The 19,037-nt window shown below is 42.0% G+C and overlaps 1 pseudogene; it reads left to right on the top strand.

Annotated features, from left to right (window-relative positions):
- The first annotated feature begins 17,573 nt into the window (after positions 1-17,573).
- On the top strand, positions 17,574-17,829 carry LOC114889507 (annotated as a pseudogene).
- Positions 17,830-19,037: the final 1,208 nt, after the last annotated feature.

Genomic DNA, 19,037 nt, shown 5'->3' with positions numbered 1-19,037 from the left:
TTGAGTCCTGCAGGTCTCACAGTGAAGCCCCAGCAGAGGGAAGGCTCCACCGTGAAAGAGAAAACACAAAGGAAACATAATATTTGTCTATTTTCAAAATAAAATATTTACTACATGTTCAGGTAGAGATGGGTACAGAGACAGAAGTAACGTAGAGGAATCAGCTAGACACCACAGGTATGTAATAATGGATAAATAAATGATATGTATGGGGAGATTACCCACATATGCAGACTTTATGTGTTCACATAAATACTTATATTTATGCATCTCCCAGTAGAGATGTTTACATAAACTGCATTTATTACACTGTGAAGTTGACAAGGAGATAAAGTAAAAATAAAACAGCTATAGAGAGTGTCAGTCTCTCTGTTTAGTGGGAAACACATGAGCACAGCTTCTCCCTTCCCTTCTGAACACCACTAATGTCTGCAGCAGTAGGTGGCAAATCACAGCCTGGGCCACCCCTCCCAGAATGTCACAAACATGGACATACATACCACAGAACTCACTAGAAACCAAAGCCAGGAAGCGTAGGGGCTGTGGAAGACAGCCTTCAAGTAGCAGGGACTAGAAAATTCCAGGATGGGGCACTGGGGAGTAGAGATTCCAAGAGGATCCAGATGCCTGTGCAAGGGCCAGGTAGAGAGCAGACGTGTGTCAGTAACTCAAATTTGGTACAGCAGACCCACCCAAAGGGCTTCTTAAAGACAGATTGCTGGGCCCCACCTCCAGAGTTTCTGATTCAGCAGGGCCTGAGAATCTGCTTTTCTAACACGTTTCCAGGAGACACTGATGCTACTGGTCCAAGGATCACACTATTAACTAATCTAACACTAGGTCTAGGGGAGGTACTGAAGAGCAAAGAAGCAGAAGGAACCTGAAGCCTTTGCTAGGGGTTTCTCTGTAAACTTCTCAAATATAAAAACCTTCAAGACGCTGAAAGAGCATTTTCAGCATCATGTCTACAAATACAATGTACCAGTCAGGGAGTGTTCCGTCAGGTAGTGATGGGCCTAACCAGGGTCCCCATGTAAACCTTTCAGAAAAATCTGTGACCCTGGCACTCTGAGAACCCCTAATTTCCACCTTCCCTCCTGGGGGAGTGGTGGGGTGGGGGTGTCTGACACCTTGTTTCCTGAAAACACTCCATTATAGCACAGGAAAGAACTTCTTCAAGACACCCATTTTTATGTACTTTCCTAGGTAAAAGTCACTCCCATTCAAGTAGGAATTTTTTAAAATAAATTATTCTGATATAATTCTATATCAGTTTAATTCTACATCAGTTTAATGGAAACCCTAAAATATATAGAAAATATATAAAAATAATTATCAAAAATATTCAGTGAGGTAAAGCAATACTTAGAGTGAGATATTATAATCCTAAAATACATATACCTATATGTGCTATTTTTAAAATCAAGGCAGAAACATAAGGGACTCTATACAAACCTCTAAATTTATGATTTCTAGTTTAACTCTAAAATTAATTTAGAGATCTTTCAAGAAAGATACATTTTTTTAAAATGAGAAAAATATCTAAGTCAACTAATGGGTCAACGAAAATAATCATTAGGAGGTAACTGCAAGCAAATGCCCAACCAAGACAAAAGGGTGTGTCACCCCCTGAAATGGGGGTTAGAGGAATGTAAGACAGAAGAAATCAGGCCAGAATTTTAAGAAAGGAAATGATTTTCCATGTTAAAAAAAGATCATGACAAATGGAAAGAAAGGAGAGAGGGAGGCAATAGTCACAGACTCTGGGGGGTGTTGGGGCAAATGAGAATAAAGGAGGCAGGAAGAGAGATGGAGAGTGTACATAAAATCATTCTCTAGAGCTGTACTGTCCAATAAGGTAGCCATCTCATGTGGCCATGGAGCACTTGAAATACATCTAGTCCAAACTGAGAACACCTACGTGTGAAATACACTCCAGATTTTGAAGACACAGTGTGAAAAAAAAAAAGCAAATTAACTCATTAATAAGTTTTAGACTGATTGAAGGTTGAAATCATGATTATTTTGGATATACTGGGTTAACTAAGTATATTATTAAATTAATTTCACTTGTTTCTTTTTAATTTCTCTAAAGCAGGTGCTAGAAAATTTTAAATTACAGGGTTTCCCTGGTGGCGCAGTGGTTGAGAGTCCGCCTGCCGATGCAAGGGACACGGGTTCGTGCCCCAGTCCGGGAAGATCTCACATGCTGCGGAGCAGCTGGGCCCGTGACCCATGGCCGCTGAGCCTGTGCATCCGGAGCCTGTGGTCCGCAACAGGAGAGGCCACAGCGGTGAGAAGCCCACGTACCGCAAAAAAAAAAAATTAAAATTACGTATGTGGCTTGCATTATATTTCTCTTGAAAACCGCTGCTCTGGAAAGAAATGGTCTCTAGGGAGGCAGGAACATGGGGACCACAGTAGGGGTGAACAGAAGGGGATGGCAGACTCCCCTGGTGAGTACATTTGGCTGTTGACAGTGGGGGACACAGGAGAGATTCAGGTGCGGACATGACGCCATCTGCACATAGCAGAAGGGTAGCATGGGTGACACTAGTGGATACTGGGCTGACACACAAAACTACTTAGTTTTATAAAAAGTTTTAAAAGATACTGTTAAATTACTGACAGCTCCCAAAACAAATTGTAATAGAAATGAGAAGAGACTTAGGAAGAAATGATACATAAATACCCAATATCAAAATGGCTGGCTGAAGAGTGTCTCCTTCCCCCTGACTCCCATCCAAGTACAAACTGTAAGAGAACTGAAGCTCCAAATCAGTAAGCTGAGATTGTGAGGATGTTTCTTTTTGGAATAGGAACTTCATTTCCATGTTGGGGTTGAAGGTGCCCTCTTGTCGTCTCTATGCTATGCCCTTTTTGATTAAAAGTTACCTCTAATTTCTTTTGTTTTTTTAAATAAATTTATTTTATTTTTGGCTGTGTTGGGTCTTTGTTGCTGTGCGTGGGCTCTCTAGTTGCAGAGAGCGGGGGGCTACCCTTCATCGTGGTGTGCGGGCTTCTCATTGCAGTGGCTTTTCTTGTTGCCGAGCACGGGCTCTAGAGCACAGGCTCAGTAGTTGTGGCGCAGGGGCTTAGTTGCTCCACGGCATGTGGGATCTTCCCAGACCAGGGATTGAACCCATGTCCCCTGCAATGGCAGGCGGATTCTTAACCACTGCGCCACCAGGGAAGCCCACCTCTAAGGTTAAGTTAGACATCAATAACAGAGAAAACTAAAGGAAAACCTAATTTGGATGTTTAAGAAAACAAAGTTCAAAATTCACTGCTAAGGACAATGAATCTTCATGGGAAATAAAAAATACCTCTTCATGAACATTAAAGAAAATTCTAACAGCCAAAATTTTTGAAATTAGGGTAACCCAAATGAGAGTTGAATCCTCTTAGAGGAATTTTAATTTCCCACCAAAAGTGCTTTACAGCTAAGGGTAGAAAATTATCTTTACAGCTTTTCATAAAGGATTGAAACTAAATATCCAAGATCATGTCTTCCCACTCTGACAGGAACTATTTCTGAGAACAGAAGAGGGATACAGGACCTGGACCTGGAAACTACTCAGGGAGTCTGGAATATTCTCTGAGGGGATATCTACCTTCGAAACCTGGCAGTAATAATAAAACAATTACACAAACAAAACCAGACAACTCTTGTGATATGGTTGGAGCCTGAGGTCTTCAGATGGGTCATTTTCTATCCTGGGGTCTGAATAAGCCAATTACAACCCCGTAAAACGATGTGAACATAATGAAAGAGAAGGATTTTGGTTCTTTTGTAAGTCACTTACAAAAAAATTCAGCTGATCCCAGATTTTACCACAGCAAACACAGGGAAAAATGAAGGAATATTAGTACAATGTGAAGGGGGAGTTCTGTGACCCAAGAATTTTTTGCCTAGCCCAGATGCTGTTCATGTGCCAAGGAAAGGAAAGATAGTATGAGATATGTAATGCCACCTATCTGTTACTGATGCACCTCTCCTGAAAACCTTAACCAAAGCTACAATACCTAAACCTAGCAGACGAAACAAAATTAAGGTCTCAAGGTTTGAAAAGTTATAAAATGAAGCACTGCCACCATTAACCAGAGATTGTCTAAATAATTGACATAAATATAAGTAAATGAATGTCCAAGTCTAAAGGGAGTCCTGGAAAACAGGTTATATATTGTAAACAATGTCAACATTAATAAACATGTGTCCCACAATGTACCCCAGATGATACTGGCATGGCCTAGAAAGTTGAGCAGGGAAAGTTAAAATACATCGTGAATTCCTCATTTTAAAATGAAGAGTCCAAAGTTATTGTATTATTTTTGAATTGAATAATCATAGAAAATGTGCCAGGAAAGATGTTTTTGAAAAGTATAAAATTAACCAGTTATTAAAACTAAATATTGGCTGTATGCTATCAACTATCACAAGAGAAAATAAAAGCAAAGAAAACATGGTCCAGGGGACTTCCCTGGTGGTCCCATGGTAAAGAATCTGCCTTCCAGTGCAGGGGGCACGGGTTTGATCCCTGTTCAGGGAACTAAGACCCCACATGCTGCGGCACAACTACTGAGCATGGGCGCCTCAACTAGAGAGCCTGCATGCCACAGACTATAGAGTCCATGCACTCTGGAGCCTGCACCACAACTAGAGAAGAGAAAACCCTCAGGCCACAACTAGAGAAGCCCCGTGCCACACAAAGAGCGCAGCAAAGAAAGATCCCATGTGCTGCAACGGAGACCCAACACAGCCAAATAAATAAATAAATATATTTTTAAATGGTCCATAAGACAAAATAATGTAATGTGAATGAGTGAATGTATGAAATAGTATGATAAAAATAAAACTGAACATATTAGTTACAGTAATAAGCAAAAATGGCCTAAGGGACTTCCCTGGTGATCCAGTGGGTAAGACTCCTTGCTCCCAATGCAGGGGGCCGGGGTTCAATCCCTGGTTGGAGAACTAGATCCCACATGCATACCGCAACTAAGAGTTTGCATGCCGCAACTAAGAAGTCCGCATGCTGCAACTAGGAAGTCTGCATGTCACAATTAAGAGGTCTGCATGCCGCAGCAAAGATCCCGTGTGCTGCAACTAAGACCTGGCACAGCAAAAATAATAAATAAATAAATATACATATATATATATATATATATTTTAAATGTGCTAAATTCACCAATGAAAACAGTACAAATCCAGTTTAATTACCACCATGCTAAAAGTCCCCAAGTACTTAAGAATATGTGCATTAAAAAATAAATAAATAAACAAGAAGAAGAAAGAGAAGAAATGGGGAGAAAAAAAAACAGATGAGAGATTTAAAGGGATGTACTTGCCTTTTTACTCTGGCCTTCAGGGCTCCTTGCTGCTGGGATGTCCAGTCCTAGCTCTAGACCAAGAAACAGGAGGATTTTAGAGTGATTAGTAGTTTCTCTATTATCTATAATTATTAAACCATTCTCAACAGTGTATGTGAAAAATTAAAAAACCATCACAGGTGACTAAGACAGAGACTACAATACATACACTATCTATCTCCCAGTTACCTACCCACAGGCTAAAGGGTCATTAAACTCTTAGGGTCACTGTCTCTATTATCACTATGATACCAGGTCACAACCAAACCATCAGGTACTACACAGACTGCATGTCTCAGCTGAAATATGCTGGGCCTGGAGAAGCACTTATCCAGTGGGGCGACACCAGGAGGTGACACACATGTATCTGGGTGTGAGTTTGAATAAGTGATCAAATTCTCACGCCCACAGCTCCTCTGTCCCTCACTAGCACTGCAGTGTGTGGCCTCATGTCTTTTTGGGGGTGGAACAGGGAAGGGAATACACATTCCAGCTATACCATGGGGAAAGAGGGAGACACTTTGGGATTTTTTTCCCTGATTTCTGAGGGCCTTTTCTCGTTTCCCTCTGGGTTATGTTTAGACTTTCCTACTATCCACAGTTTTGCCACCCCAAACTGTGGCCCAAGTCACCTTCTGGGCCTTTCTCAGTGTGAATGTTGAAAGCTTAGCCTTACCTCTTCAACCTCTAGCAAGATATGTTCAAAATTCAGACCTAAAAGAATAAAAAACAAGATTTGCCTGAGAAGGTTCAGCCTTTCCCTTCTGAGGGGAAGCCCTTAAGTAATATCAGCCCCGTCTCTCCCCTGTTCAACAACAACTCATGAGCCTTCTTCAGGAGCAGAAGGCAAATTCTTACCCAGGCCCACCTGCTTCCATGAAGTGTAGCACAGCACAGATACACAGAGAACAATAACCCAATATAATTTAATATAATACAATGTCAGGAAGAAATGCCCACCATGAAATGTTTAAGCAATAAAGTTGCAGTTGGCAGGTGGCAGGTGGGTAGGAGGCTCTAAGGATGGGCTGGGGAGTAGGTCCTGAGAAACTCCGTATACTGGTAGAGGTCAGGAGTGGGCAATCAGGCTTTGAAGAGACATATAAGCCAAAAATTACATCTGTGCAAACACACACAATTAAGATCACACCAGGTTGAGTGAGGTGGTTTAGGAATGACAGAAAGCAGAGGAAGAGGCTGAAAATGTGAAGGAGCTTTTCCGTAAACTGTTTCAAGAATAAATGCCAGCCACACCTCCAGGAAGTGTTCATAGCAGCATTTCTTCAATTAACGGGCAAAGGTTCGAGGAGCAAGGACCAGATGAAGACCAGGCACTTCTTCTGGGTCATTAATGTGAACCTGGCAACTCTGGATACCACCATTTTTCTCGTGATGAATCAAAGGCACAGAGAGGTTCATTGCTGGGTTCAAGGTCAGATAGCTAACAAAGACTGGATCTGGGATTTAAATGAGGCCTTTGGCCTCCCAGGCCTGTGCTTAATGCTCAATTACTAAAAATCAACCTATTTGGTGATAAGTGAAATGAAAGTTATCTCTCCACATCTCTCAAGTTATTCTTTTTGGTTGGTATTTGCTCTGGGAGCCAGACATGACAGAAGAAAAATAAGAAAATGAAAACTCAGGAAAGCAAACACACTTCTAAACTGATGAATGGTCATAAAAGAAAATGCAATATACACGAGGATAAAAATGCCATTTGGCAAAACCAGTAAGATGAGTCTAAAGACTGGCTTCAAATGCATCTGAGACAGAAGAACAGGGCTGCAAAAGAATCTCCTAATCTCTATTGAGGTGAGAAAAACAGAAAAAAATTAAACCAGAAAAAAAGAAAGGTCACAGACTGATTTCTAAATCACCGCTGAGTCCAAGACAAATGAGAAAGTCCTGCCCTGATCAATAAACCAGGGCTGACACTGTGCACTTCAAATCTTGGGAAGGAGCCTGAGCCGTTCTATGTCCTAGACCCTTCTTACATCTGAGAAAGTCCTTGAATCCTTCTCAGAATAATGTTGTAAAATGCATGCCATAAAATTCATAGGATTTCAAACAACTACATAGAACTGCAGCTATCACAATATTTAATTTTTCTGATATATTAATAGGCGTGTCAGTATAAAAGTTTTTCTTTAAATGGCTGCACATTGCTTGACACTCCTTCCATTGAGAGGTGGGGTCCACCATCTGTCTCCTTGATTCTGAGTGGACTTGTTTGAAACTAACAGAGCACAGAAGTAATTCTCTGTAACTTACAAAGCTGTCATAAAAGACCATGCAGCTTCCACCTTGATCACTGCAACACCCGCCTTTGGAGCCCTGTGCCTTGTAGTAAGTCTGACTACCATGAGACTGCCAGGCTCTGAGGAAGCCAAGGCCATATGGAGAAGTCATGTGCAGGCACTCCACTGGATAGTCACAGCTGAGCCCTGGCTTCCCAACATCCCAGCCCAGGCACCAGACACAAGGGAATGAGCCTTCAGATGGTTCCAGCCCCTAGTTGTTGTGTCTTCCCTGCTGAGGCCACAGACATTGTAGAATAGAGAAAAGCTGGCCATGCTTGTGTCCTGTCTTAATTCTTGATCCCTACAGAACCCATGAGCATAATATTTTATTTGAGCCACTAAATTTGGGTGTAACTTCTTATGTAACATAGTCCCTGGACCAACCATTTTAACACAGGAGTAACAACAGTGAGTAGCAGGTTGTCATTAGGAACCATCATTGGGAAGCAGTGATAACCATAAAGGCTACTTGGAGATGCTGTATTATGACATAAAAACTGCTATGGACTCTACTGCTAACAAAGCTCCATACCCAGGGAGCCTACATTTAGGACAGAAGGAAACACTCCATTTCAGTTAGATGGGACTACCAAAATTTAGATGGGACTTTCTCATGGTCCTCTAAAATTTGGCTCATGGAACTGGGAGTAAGGACTCCTGAGTCAGAGGGAGCTAAAGGCATCAAAAGGCTAGTCATAAAGGAGCTGAGAGTCACAAACTCAAGTTTGGACAAGAAAAGAGAGAGGAGAGAAAAGAATGATAACTCAGCAGGGAGGTCAGAGGCTATACAATCATAGTTTCCAGGCATCCAAGAAAAGGGACACCCATTTGAGTAATGGATTCAGTACAAAGATGTGGAGAAATATCAGGGGGAGACAGTGGTTAGTGCTGGATATTTCTGCAACTCTCACATAACAACAAAAACTCAATTTAGTTTTAGGTACAATGTCAGGAGCAGAGGGATGCTGAGGATTAAGGACAAGGCCTATAAAGAGTGTAAGTGTTGCTTTATAAAAAGCCCACATTAGGTCTCTCATCCAAACATATGAAATAAGTCCTATGAAAATAAGGGATCTACCAAGTAATGTTTTAAAAGAGCTGGGAAGGTGGTGTTATTACCATTATTAAAAGAGTCAAAACCAGGATTACATTTTTTTTATTGAAATATAGTTGATTTACAATGTTGTGTTGCTTTCTGCTGTACAGCAAAGTGGTTAAGTCATATATATACATACATATATATTCTTTTCCATTATGGTTTATCTCAGGATATTGAATATAGTCCCCTATGCTATACAGTAGGACCTTGTTGTTTACAGGGTTACATTCTTTAAACAAAACAAAATCCCCAAACCTCCTTAGCTGGCTGTACCTTTCACAAAAGCCATTCTCTATATATCTGCCAAAAAATAAGATTTTAAAGAAACTGGGAATCATTACTAACAATAAAATACCCAAATCGGAAATTTATTTTCCTTTAAAAGAAAAAAATTCCAAAGTAACTTGCTGTGATTTTCACAGCCATTTCTCAAATTAAGATTTTATGAACCCCGAGAAGTTGCCGTTAGGACAGCCAAAACTAAAATTTTGTTTCAGTGACGACAACAACAGCAACAAAATCCCAAAGCCACTGTAATCCCCTGTCCTTATCACAAGACATCCCACTAAATAATACAGCTAGCAAGAATGGGATTTTTTAAAGGTTGGGGCGCTACAGTATTAACACACTCTAAACCAGGAATTAATTTTATTTAATAAACCTGAACCCGTCGGCCAACCACCGCCCCCCCGCCCCCGCAGGGCGTTCTGAAACAACCTTTAACAAACCAACCAACCCTGCGAAAAAATAAAAGGGCGTTTTACCCGGGTGGGCTTTAAAAAAAATCCCCGTGTTTACTTTTAATCCCGAGACCCTGAGAGTCGGAGGTTGGGAAACCAAGTAGATTAGCCCAAGCGGCTAGGCCGCCCACCAAGTTCTGTCGGAAAGCGGAAGGGCCCGGCCGCAGCTCGGAGTTTACCACTCAGATTCCGAGCCGGAGTCCCGGTTCTCCCCTTGAGAGCCGACTTCCCAGGCGCGCTGCATGGACCCGGAAGACTTCCCGCTGCGCGGCACCTCCCGCCCAGCCGGGCCCCTTGTCCAGCCGTCCCCTGCCAGGACAACCACAGCTTCGCTACCACGTTTAGTACAGTCCTCCAGGACTGCTTTTATTGGCCCGGCGCTCGTTGGGGTTTCTTGTGAAAGGAGGCAGGCAAGAATGCAGGTATCCTCAAATATGTATAAACAGAGCTCTTAGTAATGGATGTGCAAAGGAGGGGAGGTTTCGCTCACGTTGGCCAATAAGAAGCGTTTGCGGGCTTCCCTGGTGGCGCAGTGGCTGGGGGTCCGCCTGCCAATGCAGGGGAACCGGGTTCGTGCCCCGGTCCGGGAGGGTCCCGAATGCCGCGGAGCGGCTGGGCCCGTGGGCCATGGCCGCTGGGCCTGCGCGTAAAAAAGAAGTGTTTGCGGCCGACCCGCCTACAAACATTAACAAAAGCTGTCCTGGGAGTCTCAGCTTCAGAATTCCTGCGCTGGGCACCCCACCCGGACTTTACAATCAACCCTTCGCGCTGTTTGCTCCTTCTCTGAGATTTACACCCGGCGCTGGAGACCCTCCGGCCTTGTCCAGGTGCTACGACCCCGTTAACTCCGAGACCTGACTTTGCACACAGCCGGTCTCATCACTGGGCTAATAAATCATAAGTAATAAAATTAAGGAAACGGACAAGGGGAGACATTAATGCAAGAAATCAAACAGACGCTTTCTGTGAAGCTGCCCTATGCAAAATCGAGCCCAGGGGCAGGTTGCACGTTTCTAACCAGCAATCAATACAGAGTGGGCAGGCAGCAGACATTGCATTTAATTCAAATTACAGCCATTTCAATGTTCTACAGCTTACCTCAGGTTCTGAGCGCAACGCTGCGCTTATAAGCAACAACCGACTGGTTTAATTTCAGCAAATTCCTTTTCGTATGCGTATTTAAAATTTTTCCATTTCAAAGGGGTCGTTGGCCTTGCTGCATTTTTTTTTCTTGGTCGCCTCAGAGACCCACGGTGCTCCTCGACTTTAATCTCCACCCACGGGGTCCAGAGCCCCATTCTTCCACTTGGAGACTGTTCCCAAAATAGTATTATTATAGTATATATAGTTTAGTATTATGCAGAAAATATGCATAAAAACCTTGCCATTCTTCGATATAGAACCCTACATGACAAGCTGGTGAAAACTGAGAATTTTAACCAGAATATGTTTTTCTTCTACTTGAATCCAAACATTTCTGTCTCCTTTACAATTGTTGGGTAGAGTTTCAAAATCAAGCAATAAACTCCCTTAAGTTTATCCTTATGTACAGTGCCCCCTCCACATAATGTAGGATCAAATGCAGGCCACATCCTTCGTAGCACCGAGGATTGGGAGACTCACATCCCAGATTATCCACCTCAGTGCCTTCCAAGGTGTTAAAATCAAACTGCTCACGACAGAAAATGGATGCCTCAAGAAGTGACAGTGACCCAGCAATTCCACTTTTAGGTATATACTCAAGAGAAATGAAAACATACGTCCACACAAAATCTTGTACCTGAATGTTCTTAGCATTCATAATAGCCCCAAAGTGGAAACAACCCAATATCCATCAACCGATGAATATATAAGTAAAGTGTGGTATGTCCAGACAAATGAATAATACTCAGCAATAAAAAGGAATGAAGTACTGATACATGCTACTGTGAAACAGAATAAAGGAAATCTCATTTAAAATGGAGGCAGAAGGGGGAGACCTCACACACTACCACTTGATTTCAATTACACACCCCAAGAGGAAGTGGTACAGACCCGAAGGGGAAGAATTCTCCTTGCCCAGCAACAAGCCCAGCCAATGAGAAACGCTGCACCATGAACTCTTTCATCCAATGGTTTAGTTCAAAACAGCCCCTCCCAGCCTCCCCCTTTTTCTGTTCCTCTCATTTGCCAGTTGTACTTGCCTATAGTTTTTCCTATAACATGCTTGTCCTGAAATGCAGTTCTTTGCTTCTCCTGAATAAGCCCATTTTGCTCATAAAATAACTGGCCATTTTATTTTTAAGTTCGACACTACACCATGGATGAACTCAGAAAACACTGTGCTAAGTAAAAGAAGCCAGTCACAAAGACCACATATTACGTGATTCCACTTACATGAAATGTCCAGACTAGACCAATATATAGAGACAGAAAGTAGATTAGTGGTTGTCCAGGAGTAGGGGAGTTGGGAGGAAATAGAAGAGTGGATTTGGGATTTCTTTGGGGGTAATGAAAATGTTCTAAAATTGTGGTGATGTTTGCATGACTTTGTGAATATACTAAAAGCCGTTTAATTTTTTTTGTAACCTACTTGTTTTTTATTTGAGATATAGTTCATATTCCACAAAACTTACCATTCACCAATTTTAAAGTGTACAACTCAGTGGTTTTTAATATATTCACAGGGTTTTGGAAATACCATCACTTACTCCTGGGCATTTTCATGACCCCATAAAGAAACTCCATGCCATTAGTAGCCACTCCCCATTCCCTTCTTCCTAGCCCTGGAGACCAGTGATCTACCTTCTGTCTCTATGGATTTGCCTATTCTGAACACTGCATATAAATGCATATATGCAGTATCTGGATATTACATATATGGATGCATATGATTTGTATACATATGCGGCCTTGTGTTTTGGCTTCTGAGAAATAATGTTTTCAAGGTTCATCCATGTTGTAGTGTGTCGTCAGTGCTCATTCCTCTCTATGGCCAAGAAAGATTCCACTGTATGGAGAGACACATACTGTTTATCCATTCATCAGCTGATGGATATTTGTTCTCTTTTTTGTATGTTAGGAATCATGCTGCTCTTAATATTCAGGTACACATTTTTGTAAACATATGTTTTCAACTCTCTTGGGTATAAACCTGAATGGTCACACGGTAACTCTACGTTTACTTTTTTTGTTGTTGTTTTTGGGGTTTTTCTGTTTGTTTTTTTTTTGCGGTACGTGGGCCTCTCACTGCTGTGGCCTCTCCCGTTGAGGAGAACAGGCTCCGGACGCGCAGGCTCAGCGGCCATGGCTCACGGGCCCAGCCGCTCTGCGGCATGTGGGATCTTCCCGGACCAGGGCACGAACCCATGTCCCCTGCATCGGCAGGCGGACTCTCAACCACTGCACCACCAGGGAAGCCCTACGTTTACTTTTTTGAGGAACTGCCAAACTATTTTCCAAAGCTGCTGCATCATTTTACATTCCCACCGGCAGTGTATGAGAGTTCTGATTTCTTGATATCCTGGACAATGCTTGTTATTGCCCATTTTTCTTTTCCTGTACTCATCCTAGTGGGTGTGAAGTGGTTTCTCATTGTGGGTTTGATTTGCATTTTCCTAGTGACTAATGAAATTGTGTATATTTTCATGTGCTTACTGAACTTTTGTATACCCTCTCTGGAGAAACGTCCGTTCAAATCCTTTGTCCATTTTTCAGTTGGGTTGTCTTCTTATTATTGAGTTGTAAGTGTTTTTTTATATAGTCTGGGTAATACATACTTAGCAGATATATGACTTGCAAATATTTCCTTCCATTCTGTGGATTTTTTCACTTTCTTGACAGTGTTCTTTGACACATGAAAGTTTTAAAATTTGATGAAGTCCCATTAATTTTTTTCCTTGGTTGCTTGTGCTTTAGATGTCATAGCTAAGAAATCATTGTGTACTCTAAGGTCATAAATATTTACATCTATGTTTTCTTCTTTGTTTTGTTTTGTTGGCTGTGCAGCTTGCAGGATCCCAGCTCCCCGACCAGGGACTGAACCCTGGGCCCTCAGCAGTGAAAGCGTGGAGTTCCAACCACTGGACTGCCAGGGAATTCTCACATTTTATTCTAAAAGTTTTACAGTTTTAGAGGTTACGTTTGGGTCTTTGATCAATTTGAATTAACTTTTATATATGGTATTGTTAGGGATCCAACTTCATTCTTTTGCAGTGGTCTCAGTACCATTTGTTGAAAAGAATATTCTGATCCCATTAAATGAGCTTGTCACCCTAATTGAAATCAATTGCCTATAGGTGTATGGGTTTATTTCTGGACTCTCTAATCTGTTCCATTAATCCACATGTCTATCCTGATGCCAGTACCACATTGCCTGGATTACTGTTACTTTGCAGTAAGTTCTGAAATTGGGGAGTGTGAGGTCCTCCGACTTTGTCCTTATTCCAAGGTTGTTTTGATTATTCTGGGTCCCTTGCATTTCCTAGTGAATATTAGGATCAGCTTGTCAGTGTGTTTTTCCTCACTTTGCTTTCTTTCACTCAGTGTCTCCTGGGGCTGGGTCCACATTACTGTAGGAACCGTCCTGTGGTTTCTAGCGATGGCAGGTCACTCCTCTGAAAGGAGGGACTAACTCATGTCACATGGTTATTCTTGGTTTCGGGGTCAAGACAAGAAGGTCAGCCTTCGTGTTCACGAGAGGCAGCTGAGGGTACTGGCGCCCCTCCCTAAATGGCAGAGGGAAGCCCTAACTTGGCCGCAGGGCATTGTCAGCCCAAAGCCGAGTCCGGGGAAGGGCTGGGAGCCCCAGAGGCCGCCCCACGGAGCACCGCAACCAAGCGAGAGCGCCCTAAAAGCCATTTAATTTTACACTTTCAGTGGCTGATATGTACGGTATGTGAATTATATCTCAATAAAACAGTGTCTGTGTATCTTTTTATATAGTATTTCCTCCAAAGTCCACATTTTTGTAATTGACAAAGAAATCAAGATTTAGTTCATGTCATTTCAGATGCCCTAGGACCATTTTATTCTACCATTATTTCTAAAACATCTTCGTGGAGTTTTCCCACTATTTCCTAAAGAATTTTACTCTTTTTAAGGTTTCATCAGAATTTTTTTAAGGAAACAAAGTATATATTTAGTGATCTGAGACAAGTGAATGAACTTATGATCTGCAGAAGCCAAAAACAGATATTTTAAAAACCCTCATTCTTATATCTGCATCTTTAGTGTCCTTGAATTATATACAAGAATTGTGACTTCTATGATTAAAAATAAATGCGTATGACAAGGATTCAATAAAGGATAGACACTAATAAACTGTACTCCATACTTACTGGGGTAAGGTCTTTAAAGATGCTACTACAGTAAGAAAAAAGAAAAAGAAAAGGCAGAGAAACTGCATTGGCCAACAAGATGCTAAAATCTACCTAAGTCAGTTATTCAGCACACACACACTAAATGGATGTGTAAAATGGTCAACACAGTCTCCTTGAATATAACCCCTTATTAATAGGTCTGTGGAGTAAGAGATGGTGTTCTACGGAGTCAGGGATGGGAGAATATGCATTATCAGTGATGGGGTGTCTGTGAAATCAGTGAAGGGGCTACGTGAAGGCCAGACCTGTGGGGTTATTGATCAGGATCTGTGTGTCAGTGGTGGGGATTGTGTAAGGTCAGTGAGTCAGTATGTATTCGGGGTCCGGCCAAGTACACCGATTCCACCCACCACTGGGTGCGGTCTGGAGGGACAGTGACACCTCGGAGTGAAGGGCGGGGTTGGTGGTGGTTTTTTAGAGACGGCAGACATCCGAACACCGGAGGCTTTTAGGAAGCAGTTTTTGTCTGGGTCGCATCAGGGTCCAATGGGAGACCTGGTGGGAGGTACCGCCGGGCTGTAAATAACTGGTGAAGGCGGGGCCTCTCAACAACAAAGGAGCCAGTTGGAGGCCTGGGATGCTAGGCCATTGCTGTGAGTGACCGGCAGGGACAAGCCCTCCCAAAAACAAAGGGCCCCTGGGAAAGAAATCTGTGAACCAGCGGATACTGAGACATTGCTATGGGAACAAAGGGCCTTTCAGGTCCAGGATCAGATCCTCTCTCTGACGATTTCTCTTTGTCTAACCGGCGAGCTTTCGTCCAGCGCGTCCCCATGAGGGTCCAGTGTGCCGTCTCCCGCCGTTTTCTCTAATCTGGGGGCTATGTGTTTTCCTACGTAACTGCGCGAGTCTCGCTCGTCTCTTACCCCAGGCATTTGCCGCGTGTTGCTAGACATGCCCTCTCTCGCTCTACCCAAGAGAGCAGTTGGGATTTGGGGGAAGGGGGCAGGTGCGGGGTAGCTATGGCGGGGTGGGGTTGGGGGAGGGGAAGAGAACAGAGTCCTTTACCACACCGTAGCCCACTTAGATTCCCCTGTCTGTGACAGGAGAATCATCTTTTCGCAGGGTTTTAAATCTGAGGCACTTGGGGAGAGGGCAGAGTTGCAGCATGGCAAAGTTGGGGATTGGAACGGTGGGAGATGTGTCAATGTGAGTCGGTATCATTATTCCTGGCACCCTATATTTGCCTGCTCAGGTTTCCCAGTCTGTACCAGGTGCACCGCTGACCCGCAGGGGTCTGAGGGGAAGTCAGTCCCAAGTCTCTGCTCCCCTGGGCTGGATTGGAATTTGGTCCCAGAGGCTTCAATCTCAACGTACACATCCTGGGTGGAGGGGATAGCGTCTTTCGATTTTTAAATATTCAGTTTTTGCATAATTACATTTATCAGTCTCTTCCTTTATGGATTCTGGGTTCTGTTTCTTATATGCAAAGATATCCTCGTGCTTAGAGTTTTAAAAAAAACTTTATGTTCACCTAATTCTGTTATAGTTTTGATTTTTTAATTTCCCTTGGAATTTATTTTGGGGTACGGTGTAAGGTAGAGATGTAACTATTTTTTTTCCCAGATGGATAAACAATTGTTCAAACACCATTTACTGAAGAGTCATCTTTTCCCCCTCTCTTCCATGTTTGTTACTGTCCCAATAACACAATGAAGTTCTGCAGACTATCTGACTTCTGATAGGGCAAGTCCTTCCATTATGTAATTATCTTCCAAAACTTTTCTGGCTCTTCTGGCCCATTTTGTCTTGCAAATGAGTATCAGGATGGGCTACTCAAATTCTACTAAAGAAACGATGCTGGGATTCTGATTGAAATGGCCTAGAATTTATAGAATATTTTAGAAAGAACTGACATTTTAACATTAAATCTACCTATTGGGAATTATGGTATCTGTTTCCTTTTATTCAGGTCTTCTACGTCTTTCAGTAAAATCTTATACTTTTATTCAAGTAGATCTTCCATAATTCTTTTTAGACCTATTCTGAGGCTTTATTCTAAGACCTATTCTTAGACCTATCCTAAGTTTTTATTTAGTTTTATAATAATATATATTGTGATTATTACATTTTCTAAGTAATTGTTACCTGTGTGTATTTTTTAGTGTTGATCTTTTTTAAAATTAATTAATTTTTATTTATTTATTTGGCTGTGCCGGGTCTCGGCTGCAGCATGCGGGATCTTCGTTGTGGCATGCAGGATCCTTAGTTGCGCATGCAGGATCTTTAGTTGCGGCATGCATGTGGACTCTCAGTTGTGGCATGCTAACTCTTAGTTGTGGCATGTGGGGTCTAGTTCCCTGACCAGGGATTGAACTGGACCCCCTGCTTTGGGAGCTCATAGTCTTAGCTGCTGGACCACCAGAGAAGTCCCTAGTGTTGATCTTATTTGTTTTAAGAATATAAAACATATATAGAAATAGTTTTGTTTTGTGTATATAAATTATACATATTGTTTTATATCTGGTTTGATTAGTTAACATTATCTCTTGGGAATTTTTCCATCTTGGTACATATAGATATTATATTTCTGGTTTCTTTTAAGCTGCATATTGTTTCATAGTAAAAATGAGCCATGGGATTGGCTGGGCCTCTGCCGCGGTAGGTGGCTGCGAGAGGTAGAGAGGTAGGTGGGCCGCATCGTGCCGCCTCCACCTCCAGTCGGTAGCTTTGCCTCCCTCTCCTGTTCTGCCGCGGGTCCACGATGCCGCAGTACCAGACCTGGGAGGAGTTCAGTCGCGCAGCGGAGAAACTCTACCTCACAGACCCTATGAAGGCACGTGTGGTTCTCAAATATAGGCATTCTGATGGGAGTTTGTATATTAAAGTAACAGATGATTTAGTTTGGTGTATAGAACAGGCCAAGCTCAAGATGTAAAGAAGATTGAGAAATTCCACAGTCAACTAATGCAACTTATGGTGGCCAAGGAATCCACAGTGTTGCCATGGAAACAGACTGAATGGTTTGAAATGAAGACTGTCATGTTCTTAGGAAGTAGATATCTTTTGAATTTGAGAAAGTGTTGGGACAGAAAATACTTTATGTAACTAAGTGGGCTATTCAGAAGCCAAGAGATCATTTTTTGTACTTTGTTTTTAATGTTTACTTTAGAGAGCTAGGAATGTAAATGCTTTCAGTTAGAAAACCTTTATTTTTGGAAATGGAACAAGGAATGCCTCTATCTTGGAAACTTTTTGCAGATTGTTTGATGTTAGGCAAAATAAATAATTACTCTCTGGTAAGTTTGTATCAGTAATTTGAAAATGAGCTATCAAGAAAAGCCAATTCTTCCTTAAATTTAATTAATCTGTCTTTAAAATAAAATTAAATGTAACCATTTTGCTGGATTGATATATTTCTTTTGGAGCATGAATTGTGTGCTGTTGATGATCAGCAAATATAAAATACGGTAACTGGAATTAACTGTGCACAGCAGTATAGCTGATTATATATGGTAGTGTAGTCTCAATTATATCTAAAAGTAACTATGAAAACAAGTATGCTTTACCTTAAACTTTACAAATTTAAACTATATATTTTGTTGTTGTTTTTTAACATCTTTATTGGAGTGTAGTTGCTTTGCAATGGTGTGTTGGTTTCTGCTGTATGGCAAGGTGAATCGTCTATACATAAACAGGTGGCCCCGTATCTCCTCCCTCTTGCATCTCCCTCCCACCCTCCCTATCCCACCCCTCTGGGTGGACACAGAGCACCAAGCTGATCTCCCTGTGCTATGCGGCTGCTTCCCACTAACTATCTATTTTACGTTTGGTAGTGTATGTGTGTCCATGCCACTCTCTCACTTTGTCCCGGCTTGCCCTTCCCCCTCCCCGTGTCCTCAGGTCCATTCTCTATGTCTGCGTCTTTGTTCCTGTCCTGCCCCTGGGTTCTTCAGAACCTTTTTTTTTTTTTTTTTTTTAAGATTCCATAAACTATATATTTAAATACAAGGGATTCATAGTATCATTAACTTGTTGAGCAAAGATTTAACTTTGAATCTAATTTTCAGTGCTCAGAAACATCTGCCATTACTTTAAATGCATGAACAGAACACTCACTAATGGACTGAAACCACCATATTACAGAAATATCTGCCACCTATACTTTCTCAGAAGGGCTAAGGATCATGTGAACTGTTAAATTTTTGCATACCTCTGACACCCCAAC

Source organism: Monodon monoceros, unplaced genomic scaffold, assembly GCF_005190385.1.
Source record: "Monodon monoceros isolate NGI ecotype Baffin Bay Population unplaced genomic scaffold, NGI_Narwhal_1 Super_Scaffold_10, whole genome shotgun sequence".
NCBI classification, from domain to species: Eukaryota; Metazoa; Chordata; class Mammalia; order Artiodactyla; family Monodontidae; genus Monodon; species Monodon monoceros.
Note: the sequence above shows the minus strand (reverse complement) of the source record. Positions and strands in the feature narration are given on the sequence as shown.